Here is an 11,219-nt window from a genome sequence, read left to right on the forward strand (position 1 = left end):
TCTTCTGCAGGGTCTTCTGTATATGTTTTATTTCATACCTCAAGCAAGCACCAAGGTTTTGGTTTTCACAGCAACTCTTCCCTATGTTCATCTTTGGTTTCATTGTCCTATTTCCCCATTGCAATAATGTGGCCTGCACTTGTCCACGAGGTCTGTATTGACTGAGCACTGGAATGCATAGAAGTGTGATGCTTTCCAAGTTAAATTCATTGCATATAGACTCATTTATAGTTTTGTAAAACCAATACCTATAAACCTTTCCCCATGCTCTTTTCAGTGTAACTAATTTCTCTGCATATGCCTTTATCTCATGACATCTTTTTTGGGTTACCTAACTTCAGATTATGATGCATTTTCCTGTATTACTTTCTGTGGGTTTGGCTATCCCATATTTTTCCTGTCTCTATACTTCACTTGGCTTTATTAGGTTTGCAATTCCTTTTTTTTTTTTTTTTAATAACAGTTGTTTACTTCTGGAATGAATATGATGTGAGAGTCAGTCCTGATTGTTATAACTTATATATATTAGAGTATTTGACTTTTTCCATGTTTGTCCCTAGAATTTTCCTTAATAGGCTTTAAGTGACAGGTCTGTTTTGAGGCTAATCATTGACAATTTCAAGATCCTAAGAAATGCCATATTTCAACCCAAGTCAGACCAATGAAATTTTTGAGTCTACTGTAGTCTTTCATCACAGCTAGAAAGTTATGATTATTCTTGTAGTCTTTTGGTAGACATACTGTGGTATCTAGAACTACATTACAAAGGAATACTTAGATTAGTACACAATCTATTTGGATTTTGGAGTGTTCTGATACGTGTCTAAAGACTTCGCTGCATAAAGACTTTTTTGAGATTACTCTGAAGCAATATATCTCACACACAAAGAGAGGTTTATTCTGCTCACAAACTTCAATCATCTTCATTTTAATTACCAGGTCTTATCCTTCTAAGCAGGACCTCTCTCAGTTTTTGCTATTGTAAAGTTGAAATTATCTATTAAAACCAGCCAGCCTCTTCTTTTCCTGGATTTCATTTTCCAATTTTTATGGCATCTCTTTAGTGCCTTTGTTTGGCAATCCCTCCTGAGGACATGTGATGAGAATGCAGATTCCCTCCAAGAAGGAGTTTATTCTAATTGGAAGCATCCACTGGATGTAAACCATGCTATAGGAATAAAAATGGCCAGATTCAACTGTTTGACTTTTTGCCTAAACAGAAAATGCAATTCTGCATGGGCACTTCTTGTTTACTTTATTTCAAAATTCTTAGGACATAAATATTCAAGCTCTGAGATTCCTCCAACAAGGAGGAATTCCCTTTTTTAAAAGGCTCCATTTATTAGACAGCTCACATGACTAAACACGGAGGGGAAGCTGCCCAGCTGTGTGGCTGCATTTAGTACTGCATAACCTATGCTAGGCTAATAGGGGAAAGCCCCTTAAATCCCTCCTCCCACTAATCCCCCCAGGCACTGACGTACAATGTCACAGTCCTCTTTACCTGGAATTTTTCAGCTCTTCAGCTGCTAATTTCACGTGGGATGCCTGATCACTCCTTCCCTTAAGTGGTGTAAATTGATTTTTCTAATAACTTCTAAAACTTCATTTTAGCTTAATCAAAATACATTAGCACAGAAAAAGATCACTGAGTCATACAGACCTCACTACAATCCCATTACACTGGACAGAAATTGTATAAGGGCAAAACTATACAGAAAGAAGCCCTGTAAATTAAGATACCATTTGATAACTCATATGTTCTTACTGAAAAGATCATTAAATCTTGTCCTGTGAACTTCACAGAGGGAGGGTACATACAAAAATTAAAAGGAAAATAAAACACAAAGAGCAGATGGAGTGTTGGATATGTTTGAATGGGCAGGAAAAAGAGCATACAAAATAGCTGCGAAGATTAATCAGAATCAAATATATTCAAGTTGCAGCAGCTGTTCAGGATTGTGGCATCCTAAAGACCACACCCAGTAAAAGGCTTCACTCCTTATCCAGGATTTGTGTTTTTTCATTGATTTAAAATAATTAATTTCTGCAGCTATAGGAGGCCCCATCACAGATCACATTGCCGTGATGATATCAGCTGTGCTGAACCTCAACATGCCAATAACAATGTATGTTACTTGCCAAGGCAAATAGGTATCAGCAGGTGACTCAGGTGGATGACACCAAATTGAGGGAAGCAGCTGATTCCCTCAAGGCCAGGTCATTAGCAGGACTCTGAAAGGCTGGGGACGTGGGCCAGTATGAATTTCTTCCAATTCAATTAAGACAAAAATAAAGTCCTGCACCTTGGATATAATAAGCCAAGCAGCCAGGAGCTGACTGAGTAAAGAGCAGCTTTACAGAAAAGGTCCCACAGGTCCCAGTGAACAACAAGGGTAGGCTTGGGTGAGGGATTGCTCTTACAGCAATGAAAATTAGTGATATACTGGGAAATATCAGTAACAGCATAGCTAGAAGACCAAGGAGAGTGATTACTGTCTCCATCCCCTTCTGGCACTTGTGAGACTGCCTATGGAGAGCTGTGCCCAGTCCAGGGCAGTGTGAAACAAGAAAGATACCAACAAACTAGAATGAGTCAAGTGAAGGGTCGCCAAAAGAACAGATAACTGGAGCACGTGACGAACAAGGAGATGCTGAGAAAGGTTGGCTTGCTCAGCCTGAAGAAGAGGAGGTTACAGTTTGATCTAACTTATGTCTTCAGCTACCCATTAGGAGAGATAAAGAAGACAGAGCCAGACATTTCTTGGAGATGCACAGAAAAATGATCAAGTTGCAACGTGGCAAATTCCAAGGAGGAGGGTATATGGAAATTCTTCACAGTGAGGGTGGGCAACCTGTTGTGGCAAAGAGGTAGTAGAATTTCCCATCCGTGATGACATTCAAAACTCAACTGGACGTTTTGCAAGATGAGATTCAGCTAAGCAAGCCAAAGGGGAGGTAACTAGCATCCAGTTACTATGATGTGCTAGATCCCAGCCCTACTCCTGTCTGTGGCTGTAAAGGGCCTCTTACAGGTGACTTTCTCCAGTCACCTTTTAGCAGCCACTAGGGACAAGCTAAACAGAGAGCTGATGCAATGATGAGGAAATCATGCAATAAGACTGTTAGAACTGGACACATGCAATAGCTGTATGTAGATCCTGAGGAGAAGACAGAGCCTCCACAGATCTTGGAGCATTGAGAGTAGTTCCCAGTACCTGTTCTGCTTTGCATTTGCATGTCTCTGTGACAAATCAACTAGGAATGCATTTACTCTGTAACTGCAAATCATTGCAGCCTCACAATAGTCCATCCACTGCAAAACAGCCCTTTTGCTGTGCTGACTCATACCTCCATGTCTCTTCTTGCTCCCCTTCTTAGGCATTTTTGGATAAGTCATCTTGGTTGGGGTACATAAAGATGACTGAATCTTGGCTCCCTGACCACAAGGGTTAATGAACAGAAGGAACTGAGAAATTGCAGGCAAAAAACCTAAGCTAAGTGTGTGTGGTCCCATAAAATGCAAACAGGCAATGCTTGATCCACCAGAAAGTCTCCCAGCTTCAAGAAAACCATCAGCGTCTTTTGAATAAAATTTAAACAGGCACAGCAAGTGTAGACCAGCCTAGCAACACTGGTTTTGATCATGCTCTGGGAGGTTTAAAGCCTATTGCCAGATCACAGCCCTACAATATGACTCATTACACTACATCTAAAGTAATGAAATTGTTATGAGACTGTAGTTGTTATTTTTCACTTATCAGAACAAAATTTGAATCTATGGCATCCCCTGAGAAACAGGTATTTATATTCAAACGTTTAAATGAGTAGGCCAATTCTCAGAAATGCATTGTTTACAGGCCACTTATATTTAGAAGTCTACATATAGGATGCTGTTTGCACTTTAGCTATGATTATCTGAAAAAAGCTAAGCTGGGGTTCCTTTATCCAAAGAAATACTAGCAGTAGTGGAAGCCATCAAAAGAGAACACCATTTGCTCCAATTATATGGGGTTAATTCTTCATCTCAGAAGTCAGCAAATTAAATATAGTTTCTTGTCTAATGTCACTGTGATACAAACTTACAACCATGTTTCTGCTGACCGGGTCAGCATCAAGCCAGATGGCCAGCCCATATCCTCCTGCCTTTTACTCTCAAATCTCACAGTAGCTGGTTTCCATTTCCCTCGTTCCTTTTTTAGGTAGGTAAGGAGCAGGTGCTCGGGTTCCTTCACCTCAGGGACTGCTGACTCCAGCCCTTCTCAGGTTCCCGTAAAAAGAAACTCTGCGTGAAGGAGATGCAGAACTACACACGCAAAGACATCCGAGCTGCCGGTGCTGCTCCGCTCCCCCCGCCTCCAGGCGGGCGGTTTCCAGGGGTCCGTGCCCGCAGGCCCGCGTGCGGCGGGGCGGGAGCGGAGGCCGAGCCCGTCCGTGTCCCCGGTGGGGGCCGAGCCCGTCCCCCCGCTGTTGTGCCCGGCTCGCCAGCTCCGGCCGCGCCCACCCGCACCCGCCCCCCGGCCTGGGCGGAGCGGGGGGGACCCGCGGGGAGCGCAGTGCCCGCCACTCCTCGTTAGTATAGTGGTGAGTATCCCCGCCTGTCACGCGGGAGACCGGGGTTCGATTCCCCGACGGGGAGAGCTCCACGGGTATGTTTTTATTGTTACTCCTTTTCTATTGCCCCGCCCCGCGCGACCCGGTGACAACGATGGCAAAAGGCGCCGCCTGCCGGAGGAAAATGTACTCCTGGCCTCCCCGTCGGGGAATCGAACCCCGGTCTCCCGCGTGACAGGCGGGGATACTCACCACTATACTAACGAGGAACTGCCACAGTAACCCTTTTCGCGTTACTCCCTTTATTAGCAAATCCGCACAACCGTGTCCCCGTTAGCCGCTCGTAAATGCAGTGCTGTTGGCGTAGGGACAGCAGGGGCGACCTCCGGTAGCGGGAGCATGAACCCACGAGCCTGCGTACGGCGGCAACGGGGCGGGAGGCGAGCTCGGCACCACCAGGGAGCGGGGATGAGAGGCCCTTGCTGCTGCAGACCACTAGCGGGGGTGTGGGCGGGGAGAGCTGACGTGCTTGCGCGGGAAGGCGGTGACGGAACAATGTCGGAGCGGAGGGGCCGGCGCAGGGGTGCGGGTGCCGCAGCGGCCGGGCAGCGTCGTCGGCCGCGCCGGTCCAACCCGGCCCCCGCCCTGCCCCTCCAGGCACAGGGGCAGCACGGCCGGCGGCCAGTGCCGGGTGAGTTGTAACGCTCGGGAGTAAGGTGCTCAGCAGGACCTCGTGGCGCAACGGTAGCGCGTCTGACTCCAGATCAGAAGGCTGCGTGTTCGAATCACGTCGGGGTCATATAACTTTTTCCTCCTTCTGTTAGCTTTTACCGCCTTCCTCGCACAGGAAACCGAGGGACGTTATTGTTATTTTGATTTTTTTTGTTTCCCCCCACAGCTTACGGTCTCCTCTTTTGTTTGAGGCTGAGGGCAGCGCGAAGAGAGGGCTCAATGGGGGTCAAGGCATAGGATTGCTGCTGTAGCAATGTAATCATAAAGATCCCGTTGGATAAAATTGGTATGTCTTTTGTTTATGGTCTTTGTGTATATAGGACTGTCTGATTACACACCTAAACACAAAAGGCAAGAATGTGTCAAAGATTTACTTTATTAAGACAACCGACTGTGGGGAAATTATGAGAAAAATTCAGAAAGCTGTATAGAAAGAGTAAATTTTGAAGGGGACAGAGGCCCCAAAAATGGCAGAGGTACCATGTTTTCAGTACAGAAATAACAAGGAGTAAAAGTAAAGGCAGAGGCAGCAAGTGGTCTAACTGAGCCAAGAGTGCAGACAGATTCTTGCTTCTCTTAAGAACCCTGCAGAGGACTGAAACACTGACAGGGAGGGAGAGGGAACCAGGGTGCTGGTGGAGGGAACCTCCGAGAGTGATGGGGTTAGACTGCGGAACAGAAGAGTTTTCTCAGAGTAGCCATTTCCACATGCTGAGGTGGACAGGTACCCACGGCAGAAGGGCACAGAGAGTACTTAGCTTTGATCTAGACATGAGATAGCAAGTCCTAGAAGCAATACTTTAGTGATTCAGATGGACTGAAAAGTTTGACACTTGATAAAATTTAATTGGGAGGGAAACAATAGTTTGTCAAGGGCCTAAATTGAGAGAGAATGCCAGAGATGCAATTCTCACTTTGTAAGAACTGATTTTTAGTGTTGTAAACCATAGAAGAAAATGAATACAGAAGTCTTAGAAATCAGATTCAGCAGAGTAACAAATTATGTGGGGCTTAATAAGCCAAACACTTTGGCTTTTACAGACTAATGTTTGTTCTACATACCCTTAAAACTTTTAAAATACAGAAATTCTACATCTTCCTTAAGTGATCTGTTCCAGTACATTGCTACTCTTACTATTACAAAATGACTACATGTAGTTTAACCCTGATGTCTCTTTTGCCACAACTTAAATCCAGCCTTCATGTCATTGTGCTTGAGAACAGTGTATTCCCTTCCTTTTTATAGGTACTTCTTACATATTTGAAATTTGTTATGCCTCTTTATAGCTGTTCTAGCATAACAGACTGTGTTTGCTGGGCCTCTGGTTATTTTGTCGCTTGCCTCTGGAGCCTTTCCAAACAAGCTGCATTTTTAAGTGCCCAGAAGTGGTGACAGTATTTCAGTTGACTCAGATTTTACCAGGTTTCAATGGACAAGGAGCATTGCCTCATATGCTATGCTAACAGGACTTCCATTTAATGTGGTTAGTCCTTTTTTTTTTTAAATGCACAATCTGTTAGATGGATTTTGTATGAGATGCATAATCTGTTAGACGTCTCCCTGGTCCCACAGAGTATCTTATCTCTCAGCCTCACCACCCACCAGAGGGTTGGATGTAAGAAGCAGTAGCAAACTGTTTGCATTCCTGTACCTCTGCCAAAGCAGGTGCCCTGCTCTAAACATTCCAGATTGTTGCCAGACAATATCTCTGGCTTGCAGTAAGGTTAATATCTGCCTATAGGAGTCGAAGTTTTCAGGGTGTGGTTTCACACTAGTATACTTGACGTGTGCAGGTTGTCACAAAACAGTCTGTCTCGATCTGCCCTGTCCATCCCTGCCTGTGCATTTTCCCTTCCACTTGGATCACATCTTGCAATGGCACTGCAGCAGCTGCTGGCTCAGCATGCGAATCTGCTGGCACAACTACTAGATCCAAAACAGGAAAAGCACCAGGAGCACATGGCCTGGGACAGGATAGAGAGCAGGATCATCCCCTTCAGCAACAACCAGAAATACTAGTGGTTCAGTTAAAGTTTTTGTCAGCTGCTCTTTGGGGAGAGAGGTCACTGTCGCTAAATCAAAATCATCTAGTGATGTTTCAAAACTAAATGAAAGAATTAAATGTGCCTTAGCTGTGTACAAACTCTCCCACACAATTTCCTATTGGTGAAGTGGGCATAATAGTTCTCTTCGATCTTATAGGTGTTTTGTCAGGTTGACTCCCATTAATTCCAAGGCATCCAGGTATGCTGGTGGGTATTTATCTCTCACCAGCATTTCAACAGCACACGTGCTTCTGTGTTTTTGTCTTTTCCTAATTTTTAAATACTGCATTTTGTAACCTGGCTGATCTCTTAACAGAGATGTTTTTTTCTTATGAGAATGTTACTAGCTAAATATAGACAAAATCTTAAATCCACTTAAGCTTCAAAAAATAGTGGAGCTGAAGTAATAGCTTATATATGGTAAATACAGCCTCTGTCTGTGTTTGACAGAAATAAATATCCAAATAATTCTGTTTGGAAATGATTCAGTGTAGGAAACTACCCTGAAAACTGTCCATTTCGCTTCTGTCAGCGTACTTAAGCAGCGCTGGTACTTCTGTTTTCAATCTTTGTTGGTATAGGCCATCAACTATCGCAAGATCAGCAGTAACAAGTTTTAAAGCAGTTGTACAAATTTATTTCCTTGCCTGGGGACAGCCATACAGTGCTGGGCATTCCTTTATTCACCTTCCCTTTGTTCACTGTGTCAGGTGACACGGGAAGAGCAGCATTCCCAGTGGCTGCCAGCTCCAGAACTGCTCTAGAAGCAATATGCTCCATTATCCTAAGGCATGATTTCTTTCTTCTTACTTTTCCATTTCTACTTCAAAACCAGACATTTCTAATGAGAAAACTAGAGTTATTAAAAAGATACCTAATTTTTCTAAATTAATCAAGAATGTGGGAAAGAAATTACTGATTCTAGAAAGTATAGTTACACTGTGCTCTAATGATTAGGCAACTGCTCATTTTATTTCTAGAAAAGCTTTCCAGTTTCCATTGCGTTTCTCAAAGGGAATATCATTTTCATAGTGAAACCTGCTGTGCACCAAGACTGAATTAATACTTCATACAGCTTTTTTACACTTCCTTATCAGCTCAGTCTAAGACAAGAGCATGTCTGTAACACTTGCTTAAATGCCTTCACTATGAATTTATAGTCTTCACAATGCTATCTATTATGAGGCAAATGTTACATATGACTGAAAATTATACATCTATATTATAGATTTTTTTCCAGACCCTCCCCTGAATTTCGGATACTTTTTTGAATGAACATATATAGAAAAATAATTTTTTCAGCATCCTGTGTCATAAACTAATTATTTCATCCTTATAGGTGGCATTAGAGGTTACAAATCATGAACTTAGGGAAACTCAAGCTAGAAATCTGAGACAGTCTAAAAGGCACTCAGTGTTTTCATGTCAAAGATGAATGTATGATTGAAAAATCTCTTTCTCACGCTCAGGAAAGCTAAGAAATTCCAGACATTTGGGAGGGTCCTACAAAGGAAGGATTTTTGGCTTCTCCTTTCAGCATATTTCACATTTTTAGGCAAGCTTAGAGCAGTTTTTTAACCACCGGAAATGGCCACAGTCTCACAACATTTGCACTTTTTTCCCTAAACTTTGCTTTTGTCAGCATTTATACTGACAAGAGGTAAATTGTAACTACCTGTTTCTCAGGTAGAGGCAGGTATTCTGGTCTTTGAAAACCAGAACTTGCAGTTAGGGATAAACATTCAAGTACTGGAAAGAGTCACAGGAGGCATGGTAAAACAACAGTTCCATGCTCCAGCCTTTAAAAAGCAAATTATTGAATAGGCATATGGACCAGAGACCTCATATTTGTGGGTTTTTTCCCCCACTGTAACAACATTAGAAAGATCTTCTGAGCTCATTCACAATGAACTCATTCCCTTCATCCCTTTGACTGCTGTCTCAGGCTATGAAATGTGACTTCCTTTCCTTCAAACAAAACAAACTATAAAGGTGCAGATCCTCTGCTGTATTAGGGTCTAATTGTTGTGACAGCTGCAGGTTCCAGTGTCAATCATCATGTATCTGCACAGTTAGGTGCTTTCTTATAGTCCTGTCCCTGTCTTTACCTTGCCTGCAAGACACCTGTTGATCCCAAAGTGCAACAGTAAAAAGTGTAGAACCAATAAAGGACAGTTTTGTGCCAAGGACTGTTTAGGCAGTTGGCTTCCCAGAGAAGCCTACTGCTTGGAAGAAGAGTGACATTGAAGTATTATATTGTGCCTCTCTAGCTTTGGCTGCTTTGGAAGCAACTAAAGGCAGCCAATAAAAGAGTTCTGTGTAAGTGCAAGGGAGTTACATCAGGGTAACATGGTAACAGAAAAAGTAATTCACAATAAATATAATTTTTTTATAGTTGGGGAAATAACTTTCAAAACTTAAATGTACTGTAAATATGAAGTTTAAGCAATGTTAATCAGAGCCACAACCTCAGTGGCTCCACAACAACTGTACTGGAGCTTGAACAAATAGCCAAAACATATGATATGTTTCTGCTATCTTTATGCTTCTATGCCAGTTTCGTCTGACAGCAAAAATAAAAAAACCCCCACAGATCCAAGATAAGGCCAGTCAACCCATCCATTTGTTATGACCAAAGCTGAACTGTGGGTGCAACTGTAGGGATTTACTACTTCATACCATAATCCTGTAGGGTTTTTTTATGCTACACTTAATGCATTAAAACCAGACCTACCATCAGTGTACTTAGACTTCAAGCTGAGCAGTTGTATTTCCTTCCACTCCTAAACTGTCACTCACAAGAAAAGCCAGCACCAACTGTATTGCAGAATCTGAACAGTACAATGAGTTGCAAACAGTGCCTGCACTCTTCCAAGAAGCAGTCAGGTAACAAGCATCAGGCCTATAGTACCATTATTGTCCATGGGGATGTTAGATGGTGACTGCACTAACTTTTTAGATTGTATTTTCACTGGTAGCTTTGGCTAAAATTTCCCAGACCCAGTTCCCCCTTAAGCCGCTTTAAAACATTTTAGACTTGATACGAGTTGAAGTTGTTATTTTTTACATTAGTATGATACCTGAAGAATCTCTCTAAAGGATGCTGTGCAACTGGTTCCATATCTGAATAAGAAGTGAATTCCTAAAGGTAGGGGAAAGACTATTTTCCAAGCCACTTAAAAGCTTTTCAAGGTGAAAAAACACTATCTATGCTTTAAATCAGTACTATCAATTTTGGAGAGGAATTAAATTTCCTTTAAGCATTTCCAAAACACCTGGCATATAATACCCATGTACAATTTTGGGTAAAATATGCTGAAAAAATAGATAGAACCATCTAATTTGTTCTATTCAATCTTAAAAGTAAGTGATAGTAGTCAATCCACATTGATACATTACTTTTTACCGTGTACATGTGTGGTATTAATGGAGGAAGACGTTTCTACCCACTGTTCAGCCTCGCTGTCAAACAAACTGAACAGGTAAAGTATGTACACCAAGAACCAAGCACTTTCAGATATAAATTATAATGAACTTCAGATGACTGCCACCTCCTAGAGCTACTTGCACAACAAGGTAAATGCCCCAAGCTAAGCTTCTCCCTCGTCTTAATTACTCTGTTTCACCACAGCAATTCTTCTTTGTTGCACCACACCAATTTTTCAGTGGGAAGCATCAGGCTTCCTGTGGGTGGGTCCTTGATCCGGCTCGAAATTACCTTCTACAAAAAATAATCTTCATCGCCTTCATCTAGCTGATACTCAGGCTATGGCAAGATAAACAGGAACAACAGCCACCAGGACAGCTCCATGATGGAGCACACAACAGTAGTGGAAATCCCTTTCCCCAACATCAATTTAGAACTCTTTCTGGAACGCAAAGAGTAC

The 11,219-nt window shown here is 42.6% G+C and overlaps 3 non-coding genes across 3 annotated transcripts; 2 read left to right on the top strand and 1 right to left on the bottom strand.

Annotated features, from left to right (window-relative positions):
* Positions 1 to 4,567: 4,567 nt before the first annotated feature.
* Positions 4,568 to 4,639, top strand: TRNAD-GUC (transfer RNA aspartic acid (anticodon GUC)). The gene has a single exon. It is a non-coding gene; the product is annotated as a tRNA-Asp (tRNA).
* Positions 4,640 to 4,751: 112 nt separating this feature from the next.
* TRNAD-GUC (transfer RNA aspartic acid (anticodon GUC)) lies at positions 4,752 to 4,823 on the bottom strand. Its single transcript has one exon. It is a non-coding gene; the product is annotated as a tRNA-Asp (tRNA).
* A 458-nt stretch (positions 4,824 to 5,281) lies between these two features.
* On the top strand, positions 5,282 to 5,353 carry TRNAW-CCA (transfer RNA tryptophan (anticodon CCA)). The gene has a single exon. It is a non-coding gene; the product is annotated as a tRNA-Trp (tRNA).
* Positions 5,354 to 11,219: the final 5,866 nt, after the last annotated feature.

This window comes from Aphelocoma coerulescens, chromosome 1A (genome assembly GCF_041296385.1).
Source record: "Aphelocoma coerulescens isolate FSJ_1873_10779 chromosome 1A, UR_Acoe_1.0, whole genome shotgun sequence".
In the NCBI taxonomy this organism is placed as follows: domain Eukaryota; kingdom Metazoa; phylum Chordata; class Aves; order Passeriformes; family Corvidae; genus Aphelocoma; species Aphelocoma coerulescens.